Consider the following 25,413-nt stretch of genomic DNA (forward strand, 5'->3'; position numbering starts at 1 on the left):
ACGCCGGCTCAAATCCTTCTGCAAGGAAGCCGTATAAAATTCTCAAAGCACAGTTCTACGCAATGTCGACACTCAGGTTCACACATTTGGGGGACTGTTTGATCGAGAACCGTGTCCCGTGCTAAGAAGTCCAGAGGCAGGCACGGTGCCTGGGCGACCCCCGTAGTCGCCCTCCCCGGGCCCTAACCCCCGCCGCCTTTGAGCCTCAGACCCGGCAGAAATCCGCCAGCCCGAGCCCGAGCCTCTGCCTCGGGACAGGGTCAAGGGGAGGCCGAGGCCGTACCGGAAGGCGTGCCCTCCTCACCTTGTGGATGGTGCGCGCAGCCGCCGCGCACTGGGCAAACTCGGGCGTCCGGTGGTTCCAGAAGTCTCACTCCGAACCTCTCCTTTTTCTCTCGAGCTTTACCAAAGCGCCGCTTCTCACGGGACCCGGCTTCGGGGCGCGTCGAGCCCGGGCGCTGACCCCTCGGGCGCCCTTTGCCCTCGCGGTGACCCCGGGCTGCGGCGGGAAGGAGCCGGGAGCGCGGCGCGCAGGGCGTCAGGCGCTGCGTTCCGCCACGTCTGGGCGCCCCGACTGGAAGAGGAGGCGAGAGCGAGAGCGGGGAGGAGGAGACGGACCAGGAGAGGAGCGGGAGCGGGGCGCTGTCTGTTAAATCGACCGGTAGGTTACAGCCGTCCAGGACAGTCTTGAAAGGAGAAGGGGGTGGGTGGGATGAAGAGGTGGGCCGGGGTGCAGTGCGGGCGGTGGTGGTGGACGAGAACAGGGGGCCGGAGCTCCGAGGTGCTTCAGGTCTTGCTTAGGCTGTAAAAGAGAAATTCTGGAGCTGACGGCGCCTCAGGGCTCCCAGTTGCCAACGCTAGAGGGCAGCGCTGCCCGCACTATAAACTTGGCCTAAGGGGAGGGGGGAAGAGCGGACGAGGGCCCTTCGCTGGCGGCGGGCCAGTGGCTGCCGGGAGAAGCAGACCCCGTTCCCCTCTCCTTTGGCCAACTTGGCTACGGGGGAGAGTGGGGCAGATTTGGACTTTGTCTCCTGCGGTTCCTCCAGGCAAACCCTCTGGAGGTGAATTATTCCTCAGCTTCTCTCAAGGGGAAAATTCCAGTCAACATCCACAGGATGTTTTACGGAGAGGGATGGGAAGAGGAGGGTAGGGAAGAAGCGGGGTGTGGGGGGGTGCAAATTGGGGTGGGGAAAAGTTGGCAGGAGCTTTCTGCTCTTCCGAGCGTTCTGAGTATCCACCTTCCGCGAGGCCAGAGAATTTAACTTGGGAGGGACTTTATAGAATCCTGGCCCGGCTGAAGGAGGCTTCCCGAGGGCTAGTGGATTACTTCCTGTCTGGAACCTGGGTAGCTCTGAAACCTTGAGGATTTATGTAGATTTATTCCATATTTCAGGAAAAAAAAATCAGATTATTTGAACCACAACCCTGGCAGATGGGAGAGGAGACATGGGAGCCATAAAATGAAAGAGAAAATTTTACATAGACAATGTGCTTTGCAGACAGCTTGATATCATCTTTGAGTTGAAAGGTCATTGGAACCTCTGCAGACAAACCATGTGGTTCCCCAAATACCTGCCTCACGCTTGCCTTTGCTGTGTAGCCTCATGGCTAAATTGACGTGATTTTTTTCTAGTAGCTTGGCAATTCTAAAGCAGACAAAATCCTTCTTCAATTCAGAAGGCAAGCATGTGTACTCTTCTTCCTGCCTTCTGGAGTGCCTCTCAGGACCAGCAGGGACTGGGTGATGGGTATGAAGGAGAATTTCACTGAACCAGAGAAAGCTGGAAAACCAAAGCCCTGAATTGTGCTTTGCTTCTGCTCATCTTATGAAACTAAGAGAAAAGGCTTAAGCTGACTGAAGCCTAACAGGAGGATGGGATGGAAGGATTTTTTTTCTACCAAAGAAAGATGGTGTTTCCAAGTCATTGGAATTTTTTAAATTTTTAAAATTTTTTCCTTTATTTAAAATTTTTTATTGAATGAAATACTCTTTTTTAAAAATCTGATTTCATTTTATTTATTTATTTGTATTAATTTTTTTTATTTTTATACAATTTTAAAGGTTGACTTTGCATTTACAGTTATTATAAAATTATTGGCTATATTCCCTGTGTTGTACAATACATCCTTGAGCCTATCTTACACCCAATAGTTTGTACTTCCTATTTCCCTACCCCAATATTGCCACCTGCCATCACTGGTAACCACTAGTTTGTTCTCTGTATTTGTGAGTCTGCTTTTTCTTTTGTTATATTCACACTAGTTTTTTTGTATTTTTGAGATTCCACATGTAAGTGATATCATATAGTATTTAGAAAGATTCTTTAAATCCTATAGTGCTTTACAATTTTCAGAAGTTTCACACATGTGATTTCATATAATCCCGTAATAACCCCCCTTTTCCATCTACCCTTATATTGCCCCTCCCCCTTCCCTCTCCCCACTGGTAACCACTAGTTTGTTCTCTTTATCTGTGATTCTGCTTCTTTTTTGTATTATTCACTAGTTTGTTGTATTTTTTAGATTCCACATATAAGTGATATCATACAGTATTTTCCTTTCTCTGTCTGACTTATTTCATTTAACATAATGTCCTCCAAATCCGTCCGTGTTGCTGCAAATTCTTGAATTCACAGGTGACTGGGCCAGCATGAGAATTCCATGTGTGTCATGTATCTATACAGAGAGAAGAGGCCACAGTCCTATCAGAAAGGGTTGGTGTTAAAAATTTTTTCTTTTAAATTTAGCTACAGCAGACTCTGGAAACTATTATCAACAAGTACTTCCCAAAGTGAGTCCTTGGAAAGAAAATAAATCGAGTTTCCCCTGAGAGCCCCTCTCAAAATTTCAGCTCTAGGAACTTCAAATATGTTAAATGTAGTGCCTTTCTCTCATTGAATGTTCAACTCATTCCTTTGTCCTCACATTGTGTGTGAGGGTCCCTGGTGTTATAGCTTTATCCTTCATTAGATCCTCTTCAGGAGTATATTCTTCTTGAGCTTTCCAGATGGTATTCCCATTTTCTTTCGTTGTGCTGTTTTGTTTTGTTTCATCTTCTCTACGTTACTCTCTTTGTTTTTGCTGCTGTTTTCTTTACTTAGCCTCCCTTGGGAGATAGTGTAAGCCTTCCCCTCAGGGCTGTGGTGCATGGTGGGGGAAAGTGTGCATGGTGGGGCACTGCCAGGGAGACAAAGTCTGCAGAGCTTCCTCTCAGGCACCAGATTCTCCCTTCATCATGGCTTATTAGGCTTTTTGCTTTCCAGGCTCTAGAGGCACAAATTCAAGGCGGGATTTTTACTTCCCCATACTCTTTTATCTTATCAAGGACAGGCCTATCCGGAGATTTGAGTTATTCACAACAACTATGTTTGTTTTGGTTGTTTGTTTGTTTATTTTCTCTTAACCTTACAGGGAAGTTCAGGAGCATTGCACAGAGGAGGCAGAATTGAGGATGACCTGGAAGGAGTGATGAGTCAGATTGTACAGGTATGGGGGAAGTCATATTCCAAGCAGAAGTTTAGTTTACAATAGCAAATGTGTGAATTCATTTGAGTCATAAGCTAAAGTGTTTAGAGAATAAAATAGCTCAGTGTGACTGGTCCTGGGTCTGTATTTATGGGTCAGGGCTGGGGTGATGCTGTGGAAGTTAAGCCTGAAAGGAGGAAGAGCACCGTCCACCACTGTAAAGGGTTTGAAGGACCTTAATCTGGATTAGATCATAGAAGGTCAAGACTGCAAGCAAGGAAAACCAGAGCTATTACAATAATTATGTGTGAAATTATAGTAATCTGGAAGAAGGTAGAGGTTGTGGTTAGATACAGAGGTAGGGAAGTATTTGTGAGAGACTTAAAAGGAAAAGTCAATAGGATTTGGTGACCAGCTGGAGAGGAGGGGCAGGAGGGAAGAGGAATGTTGGAATTTTCACTTGTTTCTAGGCTGGGAGATGAAAACTATGGTTTTAAAATGCAAAGGTGAAAAGAAAGTAAATAGACTAATACCAAAGGCCATTTTTGGATACAGGTATCTAGAGATCAGTCGCAGACCTGCTGAGCAGACAGAATTGATTCAGTGGCTTCCTGAGGTTTGTGTCCTCCTCTTGTGCATAGTGTCTTATTGTTGGACCAGAGAGTAGTAGGTTTCTTCTTCTTCATCAGAAAATTTCCACATACTGATTCCAATTCAACACTCTGATTAATTTAAAATTAATTTTACTAGTAAGAAAAGTGGGCAGGGAATAGACAGGTTTGTGGGGAGGAGGAGAAAACATGAGAGGAGGGGATTACATTCATTATGATTCTTATTTCTGAGGTGCTTCCCTGGTGCAGTGGTTTCTAACCCTGACTTTGCATCAGAATCATCTGGGGACATGTAAAAACTATATCAATAAAATCAAATTCTGCCCTACATCTACTGAACCAAAATCTCTGAGGCTGTGGCTGAGGAATCTGTGTTTTTTGAAACTTCTCCAAATGATTCCTTAATGTGTTAAAAAGAAAACCAAAATATCGTTGGAGACTCAGATACAATGTATTTTCTTGGAGGTAATTTTTGTCTTAGAACAGGTTTTCTCAAGCTGATCATATTGTGCAATGCTCCTTTTACCCTGACATATATTCAGTGGTTGTCTAAGTTGTCTCAGGCTGCCATAACAAAATAACATAGACTGGGTGGCTTAAACAAAAGAAATTTATTTTCTCATAGTTCTGGAGGCTGGAAAGTCCAAGATCCATGTTCTAGCAGGGCTTGGTTTCTGGTGAGAGCTTTCTTCCTGGCTTGCAGACAGCCTTGCTTCTTTGTGTCCTCACATGGTGGAGAGAGAGAGATCTCTGGTGTCACTTCCCTTTTACAAGGATACCAGTTCTATGGGATCAGAGCTTCATCCTTATGATTTTGTTTAACCTTAATTGCCTTCTTAGAGGCCCTTTTTGCAATACAGTCACATGAGGGGTTAGGGCTTCAACATATGAATTTTAGGGGGACACAGTTCAGTCCTTTGCAGTGGTCTACAAAGTCAGTCTCATTGTCAACAATAGTAACAGTAAGACACATACATATAGAATGTTTTCTAGCTTCTTTTCACTATAGTTTTTAACACTTTGCTTCCTTTCTTAATTTTTCAATTTGCAAAGCAAAAATTAAAAATCAATGATAGCAAGAAATAAAGTTCTTTAGAAATGTCAAAGAGATACAGTCAGTTGTTTGATAGGACATATCAGAGTAGTCCTAGTGTCCAGAATATCAGAATAGTCCAATTATTTTGATGCTTGAACCACTTGCACAGAATAATATACTTTTTATAATTTGTTCAGGGATTAAAATAATTTTGTTATTCAAGTAAAATTTTTAAGTTAACATATAATTAAAGATTGTTTTATAAATTTAATTTTAATGATAACAACCATAATATACATGTGACAGGGTTGTGTTCTCCCTCCTCTTGCCTACTCCCATTTCTGGGGCTTGAAATATACCCAAGTACAAATAACGAAGAAAGGCCTTTTGAACATACCTCAAAAGGTGCCGAAAAAAAGACAGAGGTTTTCTTTCGTTTTGTAGCACAATAGTAAAACAGGGGATATGTCAAAAAAAAGGTCTGCTTTGGCAATGTGGAAGTTCAGCCTGTCTTGTAGATAACCCAACCTGACGTCAGTCTCTAATAGGGGCTTTTCCCCCCACCCCATCTCACTCGACCTCCAGCCACATCTAGTGATCCAGAAGAGAAATCAGATGGGCAAAACCTGCTTTGAAAGTCGAGAAGAGAAAGGAACAGGCTTGGTTTGGGTGCAGTTGGGAAGCAAAAAGGTGTTAAAGGATCCTGAGGTTGAAGGAAGGGGAGAAGAGTAAGAATGTAAAAAAGAGATGGGTTGGAGAAAAGGATTGGCCATTTGAAGTGGATCAGAGGAGCTGGACTGAAGCCCTCCTCCTCCTGCTGTACCTGTGGAGAAGTTTTTCCATTAAGATCAGAAACAGCACAAGGATATCCCCTCTCTCCACTCCTTTTCAAAATTTTACTGGAAGTCCTTCCTAACACAATAAGACAAGAAAAGGAAATAAAAGATACATAGATTGGGAAGGAAGAACTAAAAATTGTCTTTGTTTATAAAAGACACAACTGTCTATATAGAAAATCCAACAGAATCAACCAAAAAAAAAAAAAAAAAGCCCTACTGGAATAAGTAAGCAATTATAGCAAGGTTGTAGGATACAGGGTAATATACACAAGTCAGTCATTTTTCTATATACCAGCAATGAACAATGGAATTTGAAATTAAGAACACAAAATAAATAAAGCAAAAATGCTATTTTGTTTAGCATTCCCCAAAATAAAATACTTAGTTATAAATCTAACAAAACATTTATAAGATTTATATGAGGAAATCTATAAAACTTTTTTTTTTTTTCGCGGTACACAGGCCTCTCGCTGTTGTGGCCTCTCCCGTTGCGGAGCACAGGCTCCGGATGCGCAGGCTCAGCGGCCATGGCTCACGGGCCCAGCCGCTCCGCAGCATGTAGGATCCTCCCGGACCAGGGCACGAACCCTTGTCCCCTGCATCAGCAGGCGGACTCTCAACCACTGCGCCACCAGGGAAGCCCCAGTTATCTATTTTATACGTATTAGTGTATATATGTCAATCTCCCAATTCATCCCACCCCCCCACCAATTTCCCCCCTTGGTGTCCATACGTTTGTTCTCTATATCTGTGTCTCTATTTCTGCCTTGCAAACCGGTTCATCTGTACCATTTTTCTAGATTCCACATATATGCGTTAATATACAATATTTGTTTTTCTCTTTCTGACTTACTTCACCGTGTATGACAATCTCTAGGTCCATCCGCGTCTCTACAAATGACCCAATTTCATTACTTTTTATGGCTGAGTAATATTCCATTGTATATATGTACCACATCTTCCTTATCCATTTGTCTGTAGGTGGGCATTTAGGTTGCTTCCATGACGTGGCTATTATAAATAGTGCTGCGATGAACATTGGGGTGCATGTGTCTTTTTGAATTATGGTTTTCTCTGGGTATATGCCCAGTAGTGGGATTGCTGGGTCGTATGTTAGTCCTATTTTTAGTTTTTTAAGGAAGCTCCATACTGTTCTGCATAGTGGCTGTATCAATTTACATTCCCACCAACAGTGCAAGAGGTGCTTTTCTCCACACCTTCTCCAGCATTTATTGTTTGTAGATTTTTTTGGTGATGGCCATTCTGACTGGTGTTATGTCAGAATGTAGAAATCATAGACTGTGAAAATCATTGTAGTTTTGATTTTCATTTCTCTAATAATTAGTGATGTTGAGCAGCTTTTCATGTGCCTCTTGGCCATCTGTATGTCTTCTTTGGAGAAATGTCTATTTAGGTCTTCTGCCCATGTTCTGACTGGGTTGTTTGTTTTTTTAATATTGAGCTGCATGAACTGTTTATATATTTTGGAGATTAATCCTTTGTCCTTTGATTCCTTTGCAAATATTTTCTCCCATTCTGAGGGTTGTCTTTTCATCTTGTTTACAGTTTCCTTTGCTGTGCAAAAGCTTTTAAGTTTCATTATGTCCCATTTTCTTATTTGTGTTTTTATTTCCATTACTCTAAGAGGTGGGTCAAAAAAGATCTTGTGATGATTTATGTCAAAAAGTGTTCTTCCTATGTTTTCCTCTAAGAGTTTTATAGTGTCCAGTCTTACATTTAGGTCTTTCATCCATTTTGAGTTTATTTTTGTGTATGGTGTTAGGGTGTGTTCTAATTTCATTCTTTTATATGTAGCTGTCCAGTTTTCCCAGTACCATTTATTGAAGAGACTATTTTTTCGTAATTGTGTATCCTTGCCTCCTTTGTCATAGATTAGTTGACCATAGGTGCATGGGTTTATCTCTGGACTTTCTATCCTGTTCCATTGATCTATATTTCTGTTTTTGTGCCAGTACCATATTGTCTTGATCACTGTAGCTTTGTAGTATAGTCTGAAGTCAGGAAGCCTGATTCCTCCAGCTCTGTTTTTTTCCCTCAAGATTGCTTTGGCTATTCGGGGTCTTTTGTGTTTCCATACAAATTAAAAATTTTTTGGTTCTAGTTCTGTAAAAAATGCCATTGGTTATTTGATAGGGATTGCATTGACTCTGTAGATTGCTTTGGGTAGTATAGTCATTTTCACAATATTGATTCTTCCATGCAACAACATGGTATATCACTCCAGCTGTTTGTGTCATCTTTCTGAGTACAGGTCTTTTACCTCCTTAGGTAGGTTTATTCCTAGGTATTTTATTCTTTTTGTTGCAATGATGAATGGGATTGTTTCCTTAATTTCTCTTTCTGATCTTTTGTTGTTAGTGTATAGGAATGCAAGAGTTTTCTGTGCATTAATTTTGCATCCTGCAACTTTACCAAATTCATTGATTAGTTCTAGTAGTTTTCTGGTGGCATTTTTAGGATTCTTTATGTATAGTATCATGTCATCTGCAAACAGTGACAATTTTACTTCTTCTTTTCCAGTTTGGGTTCCTTTTATTTCTTTTTCTTCTCTGATGGCATAGCTAGGACATCCAAAACTATGTTGAATAATAGTGGTGAGAGTGGACATCCTTGACTTATTCCTGATCTTAGAGGAAATGCTTTCAGTTTTTCACCATTGAGAATGATGCTTGCTGTGGGTTTGTCGTATATGGCCTGTATTATGTTGAGGTAGGTTCCCTCTATGACCACTTTCTGGAGAGTTTTTACCATAAATAGGTGTTGAATTTTGTCAAAAGCTGTTTCTGCATCTATTGAGATGATCGTATGGTTTTTATCCTTCAATTTGTTAATATGGTGTATCACATTGATTGATTTGTGTATATTGAAGAATCCTGGCATTCCTGGGATAAATCCCACTTGATCATGGTGTATGACCCTTTTATTGTGTTGTTGGATTCTGTTTGCTAGCATTTTCTTGAGGATTTTTGCATGTATATTCATCAGTGATATTGGTCGGTAATTTTCTTTTTTTGTAGTATCCTGTCTGGTTTTAGTATCATGGTGATAGTGGCCTCGTAGAATGAGTTTGGGAGTGTTCCTTCCTCTGCAATTTTTTGGAAGAGTTTGAGACGGATGGGTGTTAGCTCTTCTCTAAATGTTTGATAGAATTCACCTGTGAAGCCATCTGGTCCTGGACTTTTGTTTGTTGGAAGATTTGTAATCACAGTTTCAATTTCTTTACTGTGATTGGTCTGTTCATATTTTGTATTTTTTCCTGGTTGAGTCTTGGAAGGTTATACCTTTTTAAGAATTTGTCCATTTCTTCCAGGTTGTCCATTTTATTGGCATAGAGTTGCTTGTAGTAGTCTCTTAGGATGCTTTGTATTTCTGCGGTGTCCATTGTCACTTCTCCTTTTTCATTTCTAATTTTATTGATTTGAGGCCTCTCCCTCTTTTTCTTGATGAGTCTTGCTAAAGGTTTGTCAATTTTGTTTATCTTCTTAAAGAGCCAGCTTTTAGTTTTATTGATCTTTGCTATTGTTTTCTTCGTTTCTATTTCATTTATTTCTGCTCCGATCTTTATGATTTCTTTCCTTCTACTAACTTTGGGTTTTGTTTTTTCTTCTTTCTCTAGTTCCTTTAGGTGTAAGGTTAGATTGTTTATTTGAGATTTTTCTTGTTTCTTGAGGTAGGCTTATATAGCTATAAACTTCCCTCTTAGAACTACTTTTGCTGCATCATATAGGTTTTGAATCATTGTGTTTTCATTGTCATTTGTCTCTAGGTTTTTTTTGATCTCCTCCTTGACTTTTGGTGATCTCTTAGTTACTTAGTAACATATTGTTTAGCCTCCATGGGTTTGTGTTTTTTACGTTTTTCCCTGTAATTTATTTCTAATGTCACACCATTATGGTTGGAAAAGATGCTTGATATGATTTCAATTTTCTTAAATTTACTGAGGCTTGATTTGTGACCTAAGATGTGATCTATCCTGGAGAATGTTCCTTGTGCACTTGAGAAGAAAGTGTAATCTGCTGTTTTTGGATGGACTGTCCTATGAATATCAATTAAATCTATCTGGTCTATTGTGTCATTTAAAGCTTGTGTTTCCTTATTAATTTTTTGTCTGGATGATCTGTCTACTGGTGTAAGTGAGGTGTTAAAGTCCCCCACTATTATTGTGTTACTGTCAATTTCCTCTTTTATAGCTGTTAACTGTTGCCTTATGTGTTGAGGTGCTCCTATGTTGGGTGCATATATATATATATATTTATTTATTTATTTATTTATTTATTTTTTTTGCTGTACACGGGCCTCTCACTGCTGTGGCCTCTCCCGTTGCGGAGCACAGGCTCCGGACACACAGGCTCCGCGGCCATGGCTCGCGGGCCCAGCCGCTCCACGGCATGTGGGATCTTCCGGGATCGGGGCACGAACCCGTGTCCCCTGCATCGGCAGGCGGACTCTCAACCACTGCGCCACCAGGGAAGCCCAGCATATATATTTATAAATGTTGTATCTTCTTCTTGGATTGATCCATTGATCATTATGTAGTGTCCTTCCTTGTCTCTTGTAACATTCTTTATTTTAAACTCTACTTTTTCTGATATGAGTATTGCTACTCCAGCTTTCTTTTGATTTCCTTTTGCATGGAATATCTTTTTCCATCACCTCACTTTCAGTCTGTATGTGTCCCTAGGTCTGAAATGGGTGTCTTATAGACAACATATAGTGGGTCTTGTTTTCGTATCCATTCAGCGAGCCTGTGTCTTTTGGTTGGAGCATTTAATCCATTCGTGTTTAAGGTAATTATTGATATGTATGTTCCTGTTACCATTTTCTTAATTGTTTTGTGTTCGTTATCGTAGGTCCTTTTCTTCTCTTGTGTTTCCCACTTAGAGAAGTTCCTTTAGCATTTGTTGTAGAGCTGGTTTGCTGGTGCTGAATTCTTTTAGCTTTTGCTTCTATGTAAAGCTTTTGATTTCTCTGTTGAATCTGAATGAGATCCTTGCTGGGTAGAGTAATCTTGGTTGTAGCTTCTTCCCTTTCATCATTTTAAATATATCATGCCACTCCCTTCTGGCTTGTAGAGTTTCTGCTGAGAAATCAGTTGTTAACCTTATGGGAGTTCCCTTGTATGTTATTTGTCATTTTTCCCTTGTTGCTTTTAATAATTTTTCTTTGTCTTTAATTTTTGTCAGTTTGATTATTATGTGTCTCGGCATGTTTCTCCTTGGGTTTATCCCGCCTGGGGCTCTCTGCGCTTCCTGGACTTGGGTGGCTATTTCCTTTCCCATGTTAGGGAATTTTTCGACTAAAATCTCTTCAAATATTTTCTCAGGTCCTTTCTCTCTCTCTTCTCCTTCTGCACCCCTATAGTGTGAATATTGGTGCATTTAATGTGTCCCAGAGGTCTCTTAGGCTGTCTTCATTTCTTTTCATTCTTTTTTCTTTATTCTGTTCTGTGGCAGTGAATTCCACCATTCTGTCTTCCAGGTCACTTATCCATTCTTCTTCCTCAGTTATTCTGTTATTGCTTCCTTCTAGTGTATTTTTCATTTCAGTTATTGTATTGTTCATCTCTGTTGGTTTGTTCTTGAGTTATTCTAGGTGTTTGTTCTTTAATTCTTCCAGGTCTTTGTTAAATATTTCTTGTATCTTCTCAATCTTTGCCTGCATTCTTTTTCCAAGGTCTGGATCATCTTCACTATCATTATTCTGAATTCTTTTTATGGAAGGTTGCCTATCTCCACTTCATTTAGTTGTTTTTCTGGGGTTTTATCTTGTTCCTTCATCTGGTACCTAGTCCTCTGCCTTTTCACTTTGTCTATCTTTCTTTGAATGTGGTTTTCATTCCACAGGCTGCAGAATTGTAGTTCTTGCTTCTGCTGTCTGCCCTCTGGTGGATGAGGCTATCTAAGTGGCTTGTGCAGGCTTCCTGATGGTAGGGACTGGTGGTGCATGGAGCTGGTTGTTGCTCTGGTTGGCAGAGCTCAGTAAAACTTTAATCCACTTGTCTGCTGATGGGTGGGACTGGGTTCCCTCCCGAATGGTTGTTTGGCCTGAGGCCACCCAGCACTGGAGCCTACCCAGCTCTTTGGTGGGGCTAATAGCAGACTCTGGGAGGTCTCACGCCTAGGAGTACTTCCTAGAACTTCTGCTACCAGTGTCCTTGTCCCCACAGCCACCCCCTGCCAATGCAGGTGACCCTCCAACACTAGCAGGTAAGTCTGGTTCAGTCTCCTAGGGGGTCACTGCTCCTTCCTCTGGGTCCCAATGCACACACTACTTTGTGTGTGCCCTCCAGGAGTGGAGTCTCTGTTTCCCCCAGTCCTGTCGAAGTCCTGCAGTCAAATCCCACTAGCCTTCAGTCTGATTCTCTGGGAATTCCTCCTGCCGTTGCCAGACCCCTAGGTTGGGAAGCCTGACATGGGGCTCAGAACCTTCACTCCAGTGGGTGGACTTCTGTGGTATAATTGTTCTCCAGTTTGTGAGTCACCCACCCAACAGTTATGGGATTTGATTTTATTGTGATTGTGCCCCTCCTACCGTCTCATTGCAGCTTCTCCTTTGTCTTTGGATGTGGGGTATCTTTTTTTGTGAGTGCCAGTGTCTTCCTGTCGATGATTGTTCAGCAGTTAGTTGTGATTCCTGTGCTCTTGCAAGAGAGAGTGAGTGCATGTCCTTCTACTCCACCATCTTGAATGAATCTCCTCGATATTTTATTTTTTAAACATTAGTTTTTGCTGTATTATAAACATTTTGATTGGAATTTGGTTAAAAGAATGCAAATTTTGTATATTACTGAAAGTAAAGACAATTTAAAACTGTCTTGGGATATGGTGGCTCATTGTTCTCAGTTGAGTGAGAAAGCAACTGAATGATTGGTGGTGACAATACTTACCTGATATTCACCAGTCATCATTCATATGCATTTGAGGGAGCTCAGAGTCCTTCAGACTGTGCTGTTTTCAAGTACAAAAAGTTAAGTAAATATTTTGCTTATTGATTTTGGAAAAATAATGGAAACAGATAACATGGCTGTCCTTGAGGACATGAAGTCCTAGAACAACTGCATGCAAGGAAAAATGATGAGCCACTGAAATTTGTCAGTGTGATACTTGAAGGAAAACAGAGGCTTGGCACACTGGGAAGCTGGAGACGCATCATCAGTCACGAGAAATAAGTTCTCAGTTACTTAGTGCTCAGAGCAGGTAAAAGAATATCAATCAGTGCAATTAATGCTTGCGTCTAATTGTGTTCACCTCTTTACATGGATTTTGTTTTCATTTACTCTTCTCAAGGACACCCAGAACAAATTCTTATTATTTTTTATTATCTTCATTTTATAGATAAGGAAACTAAAGCCAAAGAGGTTAATACATTGCCCAAGGCTACATTGCTGGTAAAGAGGAGTCAATTCCAATGCCAAGCACCATGACTCCAGGATAAGGGCTTTGTACTTCCACACTGTCCATCTGTTACTCAGTGTGTAAATGGAACGTCAGATTTTTTTGAATTCATAATGTGTCCTGCAAAGGGCTTGGATCAATATCCAGTTGTGTCACTTGGTGCAGGCTGGCACTCATGAGTGGAAGGTCAGCAGCTTGCACACATCTCTTGTGTCCTCAGCATTCTGTGCTTGGCCTGGGCATAGTGGCACTCATTTTGAGACTGCTCGCACAGGACAACTCCTCCTCCCTTTGCTCGACCTTTTAATGGGGGGAGAGTAAGAGTACCTGGTAAAACAGGAGACAATCAGCTGTTTAAGGCATGTAATGTAGGGAAATGTCAGCTGCCCAGCACCTGGAGGCTGTGATGTCTCTGTCCCATGAGATGTCAAGTTCAGGTGCAGTCCCTCCAGCTGGGAAAAGGGGATGTAATTGGTCCCAACTAGCTCATTGCCTGTTGTATTTCCCAGAGTATTGTAACAAAGTACCACACACTAGATGGCTTAAAACAACAGAAATATATTCCCTCACAGTTCTTGAGACTAGAAGTTCAAAATCAAGGTGTTGGCATGGTGATGCTTCATATGAAACTCTGGGTAGAATCCTTCCTTGCCTCTTCCTAGCTCCTGATGGTGGCTGGCAATCCCTGGCATTCCTTGGCTTGTAGCTGCATCACTCCAATCTCTGCCTGTGTCATCACATGGCCTTCCCCCTGTGTGTCTGACTCTTCACATGGCATTTTCCTCTTCTTATAAGGACACTAGTCATGTTGGATTAGGGCCCACTCTAACGACCTTATCTTAACTGAATTACATCTGCAAAGATCCTATTTCTGAATAAAATCACATTACAGGAACAAGGGACTGGGACTTCAACATATCTTTTTGGGGGACACAAATCAATCCACAATATCTGGTAACCCAGTAAGAGCTCCTAAGTTTCTGTAATAGACGATCATCTTTATCTCCACATCATACAGTATGTTAGCCCAAAGAGGAAAATTCCATAATTTAGAGAACATTATTAATTTAAAAATCTTTTAAACTAAAAAGAAAATATCTAGTTAACTTCTGATTGATAGCTATGCATTCCTTTTAGGAGTAAAAAGTATGATTTTGTGGAGGGGAAAAGATAATCGGAGCTTTCACCTTTTTTTACAAGCTTACATCAAACTAGTCAAATGCCTGAGTACAGAAGGATTCTTATGTGTTTATGGGAACACAAACTCTGGAATTATGGAGTTAAAATTTTTATTCTCATTATAACCATGGACATTGACCTTGATGGTACCACTGAAAGTAGAAGTAGAATTCTTCCTTATTTTTAGAGCTGTTATCAAGTCTGCAGTGTGCAAGGTTTCCAACAGTACAAATAAGATGCTGTCTACCTTCAAATGACACTCACCCTTGTTTCCCTCCAGAGGTAGGAAAGTACCAGCAAAAACTATCTTTGCCCTTGGCAAAATGTAATTTAAAAGAATGTACTGTACCAAACAGGAGAAAGGTAAAAGATAAACAGAGTGAATGAGAGAGGGAAAGGCAAACTCTAGCAAAGAGCAATACTCCTGTTGCACTCATGTTAGGATAATTTATTCTGTTGCTTAGAGAGGCATTGATAATATATATTTTGGTTTCATTATTTTTTAATACTCTTTTTGCACTTGAATCCATCTTTGCTGCTAATCCCCTTTCAAAGCAAGGCCTGACTTCTCTCTCTATGAGCTAGTTTTGTGAACAGGTAGATCAAATTTATAATCTGGAGCTGACAGTGCAGAGGCTGAGATGACTACACTGATGTAGGGATAATGGTTGTTTACCAAGTCACCTGAGATTACACCACATTTCAGGATCACATTGTTTAAAATGCAGAGAAATCCTTGGACATTGCCAGAGGGAGGTAACACAATCTGATGGATATAAATGAGACCAAAGAAAGACAACATTTTTTATCCTAGCTTGATTAAGGCTTGTAGAGAAAGTACTATACAAATTGATGCAAAAAAAAAAAAATCAAGGTTGCTTAGTACACCTAGGAGAGCTTCTGTTTTTGTATTTATTTAGGCAATTCCAACATATTTATAAACGGTCATGCATTTGCACAGATTTTAATCTAGATTGGCGAGTCACAAATCTCACTCTTGATGCTCCTAGATGTATAACAGTGCTGACCTACTATCAAATAATGCTGACCTATTATAAAATAATGCTGACCTACTATGATGGAGAGAAAAAAGCAAGATTTTCAAAGTTCTCAATTGGCAAGGATAATGCATCATAGGCTACCTAAGTCCCCAAATTGGTTAGTTTTATTCTATAGACATAAAGATGGAGGAGTTTTTCCAAATAGGCAGAGTTGACCTCATTTTCACAATGCCATTGTTGCCTGTCCTGGGAGCACTAAAAGGACTTGCTGGTTTGACACAGATTCACTCCATTTTGCTTATTCACTGTCCTCAGTTGAACTTGTGCAGTTTTCTATGGGTCCTAGCTGACTCCATGAATTAGCTGTGGGAATTGCTATATAGCTGGTAGAAAAACAGTATTTGTGAACATCACTCATTGTTTTCTATGAACCCTTGTTACCTACGGGACAATGTCCAAGTGTCTTAACTTTGCACTCAAGGCCATGTCCAAATGCATCTCTTCACCTGTGCCCGAAGCTTCAGCCAAACCAGTCCATTCTTCTTTGGACAGGCCCTGAGTCTTCTTTCCTCCAGTCCTTTGTATATGCTGCTTATTCTACTTGAAATAAGTCATATTAATTTAATTCTACCCATCCTTCAGGTTTCACTTCTTCATGAAGTCTGTAAGAGATAACACTTCAATTTAGTCTTGTGATGATCTCACCGAGGGGAAAAAGGCAAAGCAGACTCTAATCTTGGCAGAGGGATCTTCTTTTGCAGATTTTTTCCCCTTACCTTGAAAAGAGTCAAAGACCATCATTCAAGACTTTTGGCTCAAAAGGAATCAGGGATTTTGAGGTAACATTGTGTGGTCAGCAGGGCCCAGGTGGAAGAATGTCCTGATTGAGTGAACTTGTCGTAAGTCCATCCAATGGCAGCTAGACCTCCTGATCTAAGGAGGAAGAAAGCCAATAACAGATTTCCTCCCTTGCAGCACTTCTGATATAACTGCTTTAGAATAAACACTTGAGCATCAAGCAGCTGGTTTTCCTCTGGAAGACAGAAGTCAAAGAGGCAGGGACAGTTTTCATGGTCACAGTCCTGGGCTGATGCAGTGGCATCCATTTTCAAAGGAGGTAATATTCTGGCTCTCCTGTAGGGACATAATTCTAAAGCCTGAGAGTTTCATCTTTTGGTTGTGGCTTTAGTGTTCTCTCCAACACTCTCTTTCAACTTCAAGGCTGATGTCTGGAGGACATTTGAAATAATGGCTCCAGTGGGAGGCTGAACCCTCAATCTTGTCATTGACAGAGGATGCACCTTCCATCTTAAATCTTGTTAAGGCTGCAATTTTACAGACACCTCTTATTGCTGTTTTTGTTGAAAGTACAGAAGCATTGGTTGCTTTTGTACCTCGGAGGCTTGGAACCGTGGGTCTCTAATTAAACTTAGATTGAAGAACTCAGGCAGGGAACACTTCTTTCATTAAGGCAGTGTTTCCTTTTAATCTCAGTTTGCAGACTTGATAGCTCTGGTCTCAGTTTATTTTTCTCCATTAGGTTTTTACTAAAAGTGACAAGAAAAAGCCAACACATGTATCATTATGAATACCCCAACCATATCACCTAACACCGGAGTCCATCAGCATTTGACTGTTTGGCTGCCCCATTATAAGGGTCATCAGCGTTCCAGCTGGCTTGCCTCCACTAAGCCTTGACATATTTTGGTTTAAGTTCCTAGAGGCACTCCACTCTCAGGTACTGGTTTCTGTATCACTAAAATTTTATTTGGCTGATTAAAAGAAAAATCCAAATAAATAGCTCAAGCAGTATAGAAGTTTATCTATCTTTCATGTAAAGAACTCTAGAGGCAGGCAGTCTGGGGCCAAAACTCAGTCTTCTATTTATCTGCTATGCCATCCTTTGCACTTAGATTCCAGCTTTTGAGGTTGCCTCATAGTCCAAAATGGCAGCTGGGGTTCCAGACATTTTGTTCAAATTTTACACAGAAATTGTACAGAGGAGAAAAGGGCAAAAAAAAAACCCTCCCTGTTGCGTCTTCCTCCCTAGGAGTGGGTAGAGAATATAGTATTCTAGTTGACATACTGAGATCTATAATTAAATCAGGATTCTGTTAGTAGAGAGAAGAAGATGGAATTTGGATAGACAATGATCTCACTGTCCTAACGATTTCTCTAGCATTTAACCATCTCATATGGCAAATACTAGAAATATTTTTAAGCCTTTGAAGGTACATCTGACAAATACAAAACAAAATGCCCAAAACTACCCCTGGCAAAATGATTTGTATTAGCAAAATGTTGAAAACGACCTAAATATCCACTCTTAGAGTAGTTGAATAGCCACAACATGTAATAATTTGCCACCAGGAAAATGACAAAAAATGATCTTTATGAAACTATATGGAATGATTTCCAGGATATATTGTTAAAGAAAGCAAGGTGCAAAAGAGGATATGTAGTGTACTACCTTTTGTGTAACAAAAAAGGAGAAATTAGAACACACACAAACACACACACAGCTTCGTTTTTCAAAAAAGAAACACAGGAGAGACAAGCTAGAAACGAATGAAAGTGGTTATATAAGCAGGTAGGTGAGAATTGAGGAAGGGAGAGGTCTGGGAACTAGACTTCCCTGAATAAACTTTTAAATAGTTTTGAATTTTGTGATGTAATATTCACGTAAATATTTTATGTATTCAAAAATAAGCAAAAAGGATGAAATAAAAAGCAAACAAACACTAAAACTGAATACAAACCCAAACAATCCTTACAGTGTATAAAGTTGACATCCTAACTACTACACAGAAAAAGGAATTAATTCAAGTAGGTGTACAATATAATGACTTGATACATATATATATTATGAAATGATCACCATAAGTCTAGTTAACATCCATCACCCCACATAGTTACAAAAATTTTTCCCTGTAAAAAGAACTTTTAGGAAGTAATCATTTTTATTGTCTTTATTTGCTTTATTTTCAGTTGTTTTTATTTATAATGATATGCTTATACTACTATATTCTTATTAATCAAGTTGAGAGATTACCTATTGACTTCCTGTTTTGATTGGTGAGGGTTTATCTCTTTTGGGACTCCCACCTCCTCTTCTCTAGTCTTCCCAATATGGATATAGTACTACTCTAAGTGATCAAAAATCAATATTATATGAATGTATTCATTTATTATAGAATGAAAAATTTTCAAAGTGCTCTTTTTTCTTTTGCCCAATTTCCATTCACTTACATTTAATTTTTCTAAATGTTCTACCATATTTTGTATCTCATTTGTTTTCCTCCCCTTTTTTCCCTGAAGGCTTTGGAGTCAACTTCTTTGCTCTTGATCATTGGCCTGATTGTTCTCTAGACCTGCCATTTGGGGACTCTCCTTCACCACTTTTTTAGGTTGAATCCACCATTTCGGGTTTCCTTCTCTTTCTTTTTCTTGGTTAGTTCTATTATTTTGTTGGAGCATCTTGCCAAGCAGAATCCTTAGAAAAGATGCACCTAAGGAGAATTTATTTGAATTTATGAATTTACACAAGTATCTTTCTTTTAACTCACACTTGACTGATAATTTTACAAAGCATTAATTTCTGAAAATCATTTTTCCTCATATTTGTGACAGTTTTGGTCTGATGTTCTCCAGATACAGGGTTATGAATGAGAAACTCCATGCCATGCTTATTTTTGGTAGATGACCTATCTTTTCTCATTTGTATTATTCAAAGTTAGTGGACAAAATTTCTAATGATGTGCCATAGGTCTATTTTTTAAAATTCAGTGTACTGGATCCTCAGTGGGAATTTTCAGTCTGACAACTTGTACTTGTTATCTCCGGGAATTTCTCTAGTATTATTTCTCTGATAAGTTACATCTTCCAATTCTTCTTTCTCGCCTCTGAAACTCCTGTTAGCTGATGGAACCAACTTCTAGTTCTTGCTTTATGGATGCCATTTCTTGTGACTATCTTTGCAAATTTAATCTACAGTCTCAAAGATCATCTTTTCTCTTGAACTTCTCAGTTTTCCTAGAGAAGGTGCCCTCTGGAGAATGGACATCTGGTTCCCGGGTTTTATATTTAGGGTGTGGAAGGCAGAGAAATAAATGAATGTTTCACATATGAAGTTTTAACCAAAGCCCCTGTTTCAGGCTAGTCCCTCAATTCTACCCCTCTGTTCTGTATCTTGCATCTCTAAGGATTGAGCATCCTCAGGACGTTATGAGGAAAATTGTCCCTCATCTACTCTCTATCCCTTCTGTAAGCAATTTGGTTGATGGTTTTCTCCATCTTCATAAACTGATTACCAGAACCTTCCAACTGCTTTACTTTTTTTTTTTAAACTTCTTTACTGGAGTATAATTGCTTTACATTGTTGTGTTAGTTTCTGCTGTATAATAAAGTGAATCAGCTATACATATACATATATCTCCATATCCCTTCCCTCTTGCATCTCCCTCCCACCCTCCCTATCCCACCCCTCTAGGTGGTCACAAAGCACCGAGCTGATCTCCTGTGCTATGCGCCTGCTTCCCACTAGCTATCTATTTTACATTTGGTAGTGTATATATGTCAATGCCACTCTCTCACTTCGTCCCAGCCCACCCTTCCCCCTCCCCGTGTCCTCAAGTGCATTCTCTATGTCTGTGTCTTTATTCCTGTCCTGCCCCTAGGTTGTTCAGAACCCTTTTATTTTTTTTAAGATTCCATATATATGTGTTACCATATGGTATTTGTTTTTCTCTTTCTTACTTACTTCACTCTGTATGACAGACTTTAGGTCCATCCACCTCACTACAAATAACTCAATTTCATTTCTTTTTATGGCTGAGTAATATCCATTGTATATATGTGCCACATCTTCTTTATCCATTCATCTGTCGATGGACACTTAGGTTGCTTCCATGTCCTGGCTATTGTAAATAGGGCTGCTATGAACATTTTGGTACATGTCTCTTTTTGAATTATGGTTTTCTCAGGGTATATGCCCAGTAGTGGTATTGCTAGGTCATATGGTAGTTCTATTTTTAGTTTTTTAAGGAACCTCCATACTGTTCTCCATAGTGGCTGTATCAATTTACATTCCCACCAGCAATGAAAGAGGGTTTCCTTTTCTCCACACCCTCTCCAGCATTTATTGTTTGTACGTTTTTTGATGATGGCCATTCTGACTGGTGTGAGGTGATAACCTCATTGTAGTTTTGACTTGCATTTCTCTAATGATTAGTGATGTTGAGCATCCTTTCATGTGTTTGTTGGCAATCTGTTTTTCTTCTCTGGAGAAATGTCTGTTTAGGTCTTCTGCCCATTTTTGGATTGGCCAACTGCTTTACTTTTTCCAAAAAAATTTTTTGAAATATATTTTTACTTCAGTCCACTTTTGTGTTTAGCCATTTATTTTATTCCTTTACTAAAATTTTAATGGACTCTCATATTTATATTATATTCTAAGTTACAATCTCATACTATTTTATTTATTTTGTTGCTCAGGTTGTTCCAGCTCTGGCCATTGCAAGCTTTTTCATGTTGGCTCCTGGGTCCAAGATCAGGAACTGGCTGTGCTAACGGCTCCTGGGATGTCATTACTTCTAGGCCATCTCTGCCGACAAAGTTAGGTAATATATGTATGTGTACTAACCCACGTATATACACGTCTATAGTTGTTATTGTATCTGTCCATTTGTATTTATATTAAGCTAAACATGAATTGATACTTACATCTCTGATTCTAATCCAGGACCACAGGGTTCATTCTAATTAGGGCAGTGTTTGAGTCATTAAACCCTTCGACTCAAAGCCCCTCTGCATTCTAAGAGAACACCAAAATTATTATTAATTAGCAGTTTGAAATGAATCATAAATCTATTTTATTACATGGTAGACTTATTAAGTATGTTTCCTTTTGTTGTGAGTACTTGGTGAGCACAAAAATGTATGCCCATATTCTAGGATTCAGGGCATGTTGACTTATTTGCAATTATCATGGAAGTTCATAGTTTACAGTTGCTTGCATTGTTAATTAAAGTGAGACAGATTCTTAATCCCTTTGTTTAAGCAAGGAATATTGCAGTCATAGGTTTTAAAATCTTCTTGCTTTGGGGAGAAGAGCTATATGCCAATCATTCTCTTCTGACTTTACAAAGAAAATTTACGTGCATGTATACTTTACAGAACACAAGGATGTCAATTAGTGTGACCAACTGTCTGGGTTTACCTGAGACTGAGCGTTTTCCTGGGAAGTGGGGCTTTTCAGTGCTAAAACCAGGAAATGCCTGGGCAAATAAGGAAGAGTTTGTTTAAATATTAACACCTGGAAAACAGGTTTTTTAAACAATCAATCACAATTATAGATTTTTTAGATGTTAGAGGTTACTTTTATAGGGCATAGCAATTATCTTCGAAGTTGAGATGTTTTACAAGATTTATATGTTAGAAATTACATTTGTAAGTTCAGTTTTAGGTCACAAAACTAAATCTGCTTCTCTGTAAGTGCAGAGGAAGAGTGAATAATGTCTTCTTATTATCATTTGAAATTTTTTTTTATTAGAAATTGAAATGGCCTACAGTTTCAAGGCAAAATGCTGGAATTCCATTAGGAAACAATAGGGGAGAAAAAGCTGGCCTGAGAGGCTCAATCATGTGATGTAGAAAGAAAATGGGGCAGGTACCACCTGGCATCAGTAACATCCCTTAATTCCATACAGTTGGTTATGTATGTGATTGACTTCATTCTAATTCTGTGATGGACACCGAACACCTAATTATGATCTTTCTTCTGAGATTACAACTTAAATTTTGTGCCTGTTTAATGACATCTTTTTAGGGTCAAATCTCAGTAATAGTGACAAATATTGACATATTGTATGTTAAAATATCTCTTCAAATGGTATTTTAATTTAAAAATCATTCCTTGTATCCATCTTGGACACAATAGTGAGGAAACTGTTGTGAATCATGGTGAAACAATTGTATCTCTTAAAAGTGTGGCGAAGGTACTAACCACTTCCTAGTGGTTAAGACTCTGGGCTTCCACTTCAGGGGGCACAGGGTTTGATCCCTGGTCAGGGAACTAAAGATCCCGCATGCCGCTTGATGGAACCAAAAAACAAAAACAAAACTCTGTGTGTGTGTGTGTGTGTGTGTGTGTGAGAGAGAGAGAGAGAGAGAGAGAGAGAGAACAGGTGTGGGAAGACGCTGAAGGAGTTAAATGAGGGAACGGTGGTCCCGTCTTCTCTCTAGAAGTACAGGAGGATGGTACCGAGCCTCAGAGTCCTGAAGAGCTGTTATGTATTCAGTTTCATGTGATATTCTGTTTTTAATGCCTTCTTATCCCAGAGTCTTTACTAAAGCCTTGCGAAATGCTTCAGGTTGTTTTTTTTTTTTCCTTCTGTGCTGTTGTTTATTAAGGGTGGTCAATGCTTGATGCCAGCAAGGTGGTAGCAAGAATACTCAAAGGAGAATCTTGAAGTAAGAGCTGGGGCTCCCTTCCCAGGAGGAGATTGCCCCTCAATTGCAAAGGTTGCAGGAGCTGGCTGTTTATGCTTTATGGTTTGATAGGAAACCATCAGTCCAGATTGATGTGGGTGAACTGCGTTGTTTTACTCATGTATATGGGGCTCAGAAGAGATGTTCATATCTATTTCTAATACTGAATTTAAAAACTGAACCATTGAAAATAAAATTTGGTCTTCTATTCCTACATAACTACAGTGTTCTTTAAAAAATATTCTTTTAAAAAATTCTTTTATACCAGCAATAATGAATGACATGTTTTGTGAAATTAGATTCATGCCAAACAGCCAGAGGTACCTTGTGATTAGAGAACAACTTGGCTGTAATTTCTCGGACCTAACCATTCCATCTTCCCTGCCATACAGTATTTCATAAATGCTTCCTACCCAAATCAAAGTATGGTAGAAAACATTATGTGACTTCATTGCTAATTTCCTTAGACAAAATTTTCAAGGTTCTTGACAATAAGAATTAAATAAGACAAAGTTAAATACAGTGGTAACAAATAGCTTTTACAAGTATGGTAAACACTTACACAAGGGGTGGGGGGAGGACGGGGACAAGTAAACACAATGAGGAAACGGTGGTAGAAGGCTTAAAATATGCTTAGTCTACATTACATCTCCCATTACATGGGAGATGAAAGAGCCCATGTACTTAACTTTCTTGACCATTGATTGTGATTATTTTGCCAGCATAAACTATGTCCCCTAACTCTCGTGACACCACCTAGCATGCCATCTAACACAGGGTAGGTGCTCAGCAGAAGGCTGGGAAAGATATTCCTCTGTTCCTGATCATGGGGAATCTAGACATCTGATCTTCTAATTCTATCATGTTTTCACATCTTTCTAGTTGTCATTTGAAATGTGAATGCCAATGAATCCATACTTCTTACATTTGTTTCTTCTTGTGGGGCTTGTCAGAAAAGATTACTAAGTCTATGTGAATGAGAAGAAATAGAAAAAGAATTATATTTCAAGCAAGGCACTGATTTATATTTATTCTTTCATTAATTTTTATTTCTTAACTATTGTCTTACTTCTTAAGTGACTGGTTTGTTTAGAACCACTTACAATCATTACTTGGAATGAATTTAGGGTACTTTAAATTTATTTAAGCAGTTTCTCTCCTATTAGTAAAGGTTACTTCAATTATATTTTAACTATGTGTCAAATAAAGATGGTAACATAACAACCAGGTTTGGATATTTCCCAGATGTTGATAAACAGTGTCATGAGACCCAGTCTCCAACTTTCTTGAAATAATAACAAATTAAGAACAAAAACCCTTTTAATTAATACTCGGTCATTTTATTAATTCATATGAGAGAGGCCATATATGCTTGTGATCTGATTTTCTACAACAAGTGCTAATTACCTTATTCATTTGACATCTGTTTAATGCTGGATAAGGACTAGATAAGGCAGAGACTGGGAAGGGTCCCCTGTCTCTCATCTCCCCTTCTTTTTTCTTTAATAAAAGAACCCTGAGTTTGGCACATGACTGCCCAGCTAGAGACTATGTTTCACAGACTCTCTTGCAGACAGATGTGGCTGGGCAACTAAATTCTGGACTGTAAGATGAGAGGAGCAATGATGTAGGCAGCTTCTGGGTCCTGTCCCTTAAAAGGAAATTGCTTGCTTTCCATTTCTTTATTTTTTTTTCTACTTTTTAAAGTTAGAATGTAGACATGATGCATGGTGACTAGGCTGCCAAAAGGAACACCCTAAGGAATGATGGGCCAACAAGATGGAAGGAATCTGGATGACTTTGTGGCACTATTATGGGAGAGAGAAACCAACTTTCATCTCCTTGAGGCACTTTTTAACCAGGGATTTTCCTATATCATAATTTATAAACCTAGGTACCAGTTTCCAGTGTACAGCACAGTGATTCAGTTATACACACACACACACACACACACACACACACACACACACACACATTCCTTTTCAGATTCTTTTCCCTTGTGGGTTATTATAAAATACTGAGTATATTTCCCTGTGCTATACAGTAAATCTTTATTGTTTATCTGTTTTATATACAGTAGTGTGTGTATTTTCATCCCAATTTCCTAATTTATCCCTTTCTCCCTTTCTTTCCCCTTTGGTAACCATAAGTTTGTTTTCTATATCCGTGAGTCTATTTATGTCTTATAAATAAGCTAATTTGTATTTTTTTAGATTCCACATAAGAGTGATATCATATATTTGTCTTTGACTTAACTTCACTTAGGATGATAATCTCTAAGTCCATCCATATTGCTGCAAATGGCAATATTTCATTCTTTCATTCTTTCTCTCTGCCTTATCTAATCCTTATCTAGAGTAATATTCCATTGTATATATG

At 39.4% G+C, this 25,413-nt stretch overlaps 1 long non-coding RNA gene across 1 annotated transcript in view; it reads left to right on the top strand.

Annotated features, from left to right (window-relative positions):
- The first annotated feature begins 405 nt into the window (after window positions 1-405).
- The window catches only part of LOC132500086 (uncharacterized), a 148,838-nt gene continuing 123,830 nt past the window's right edge, over window positions 406-25,413 (top strand). The window contains exons 1-2 of the long non-coding RNA XR_009533970.1: window positions 406-661; window positions 21,040-21,164. This is a non-coding gene — a long non-coding RNA (uncharacterized LOC132500086). The remainder of the gene's footprint in view (window positions 662-21,039; window positions 21,165-25,413) is intronic.

The sequence above is a fragment of the Mesoplodon densirostris genome, chromosome 12, assembly GCF_025265405.1.
Source record: "Mesoplodon densirostris isolate mMesDen1 chromosome 12, mMesDen1 primary haplotype, whole genome shotgun sequence".
Lineage (NCBI taxonomy): Eukaryota > Metazoa > Chordata > Mammalia > Artiodactyla > Ziphiidae > Mesoplodon > Mesoplodon densirostris.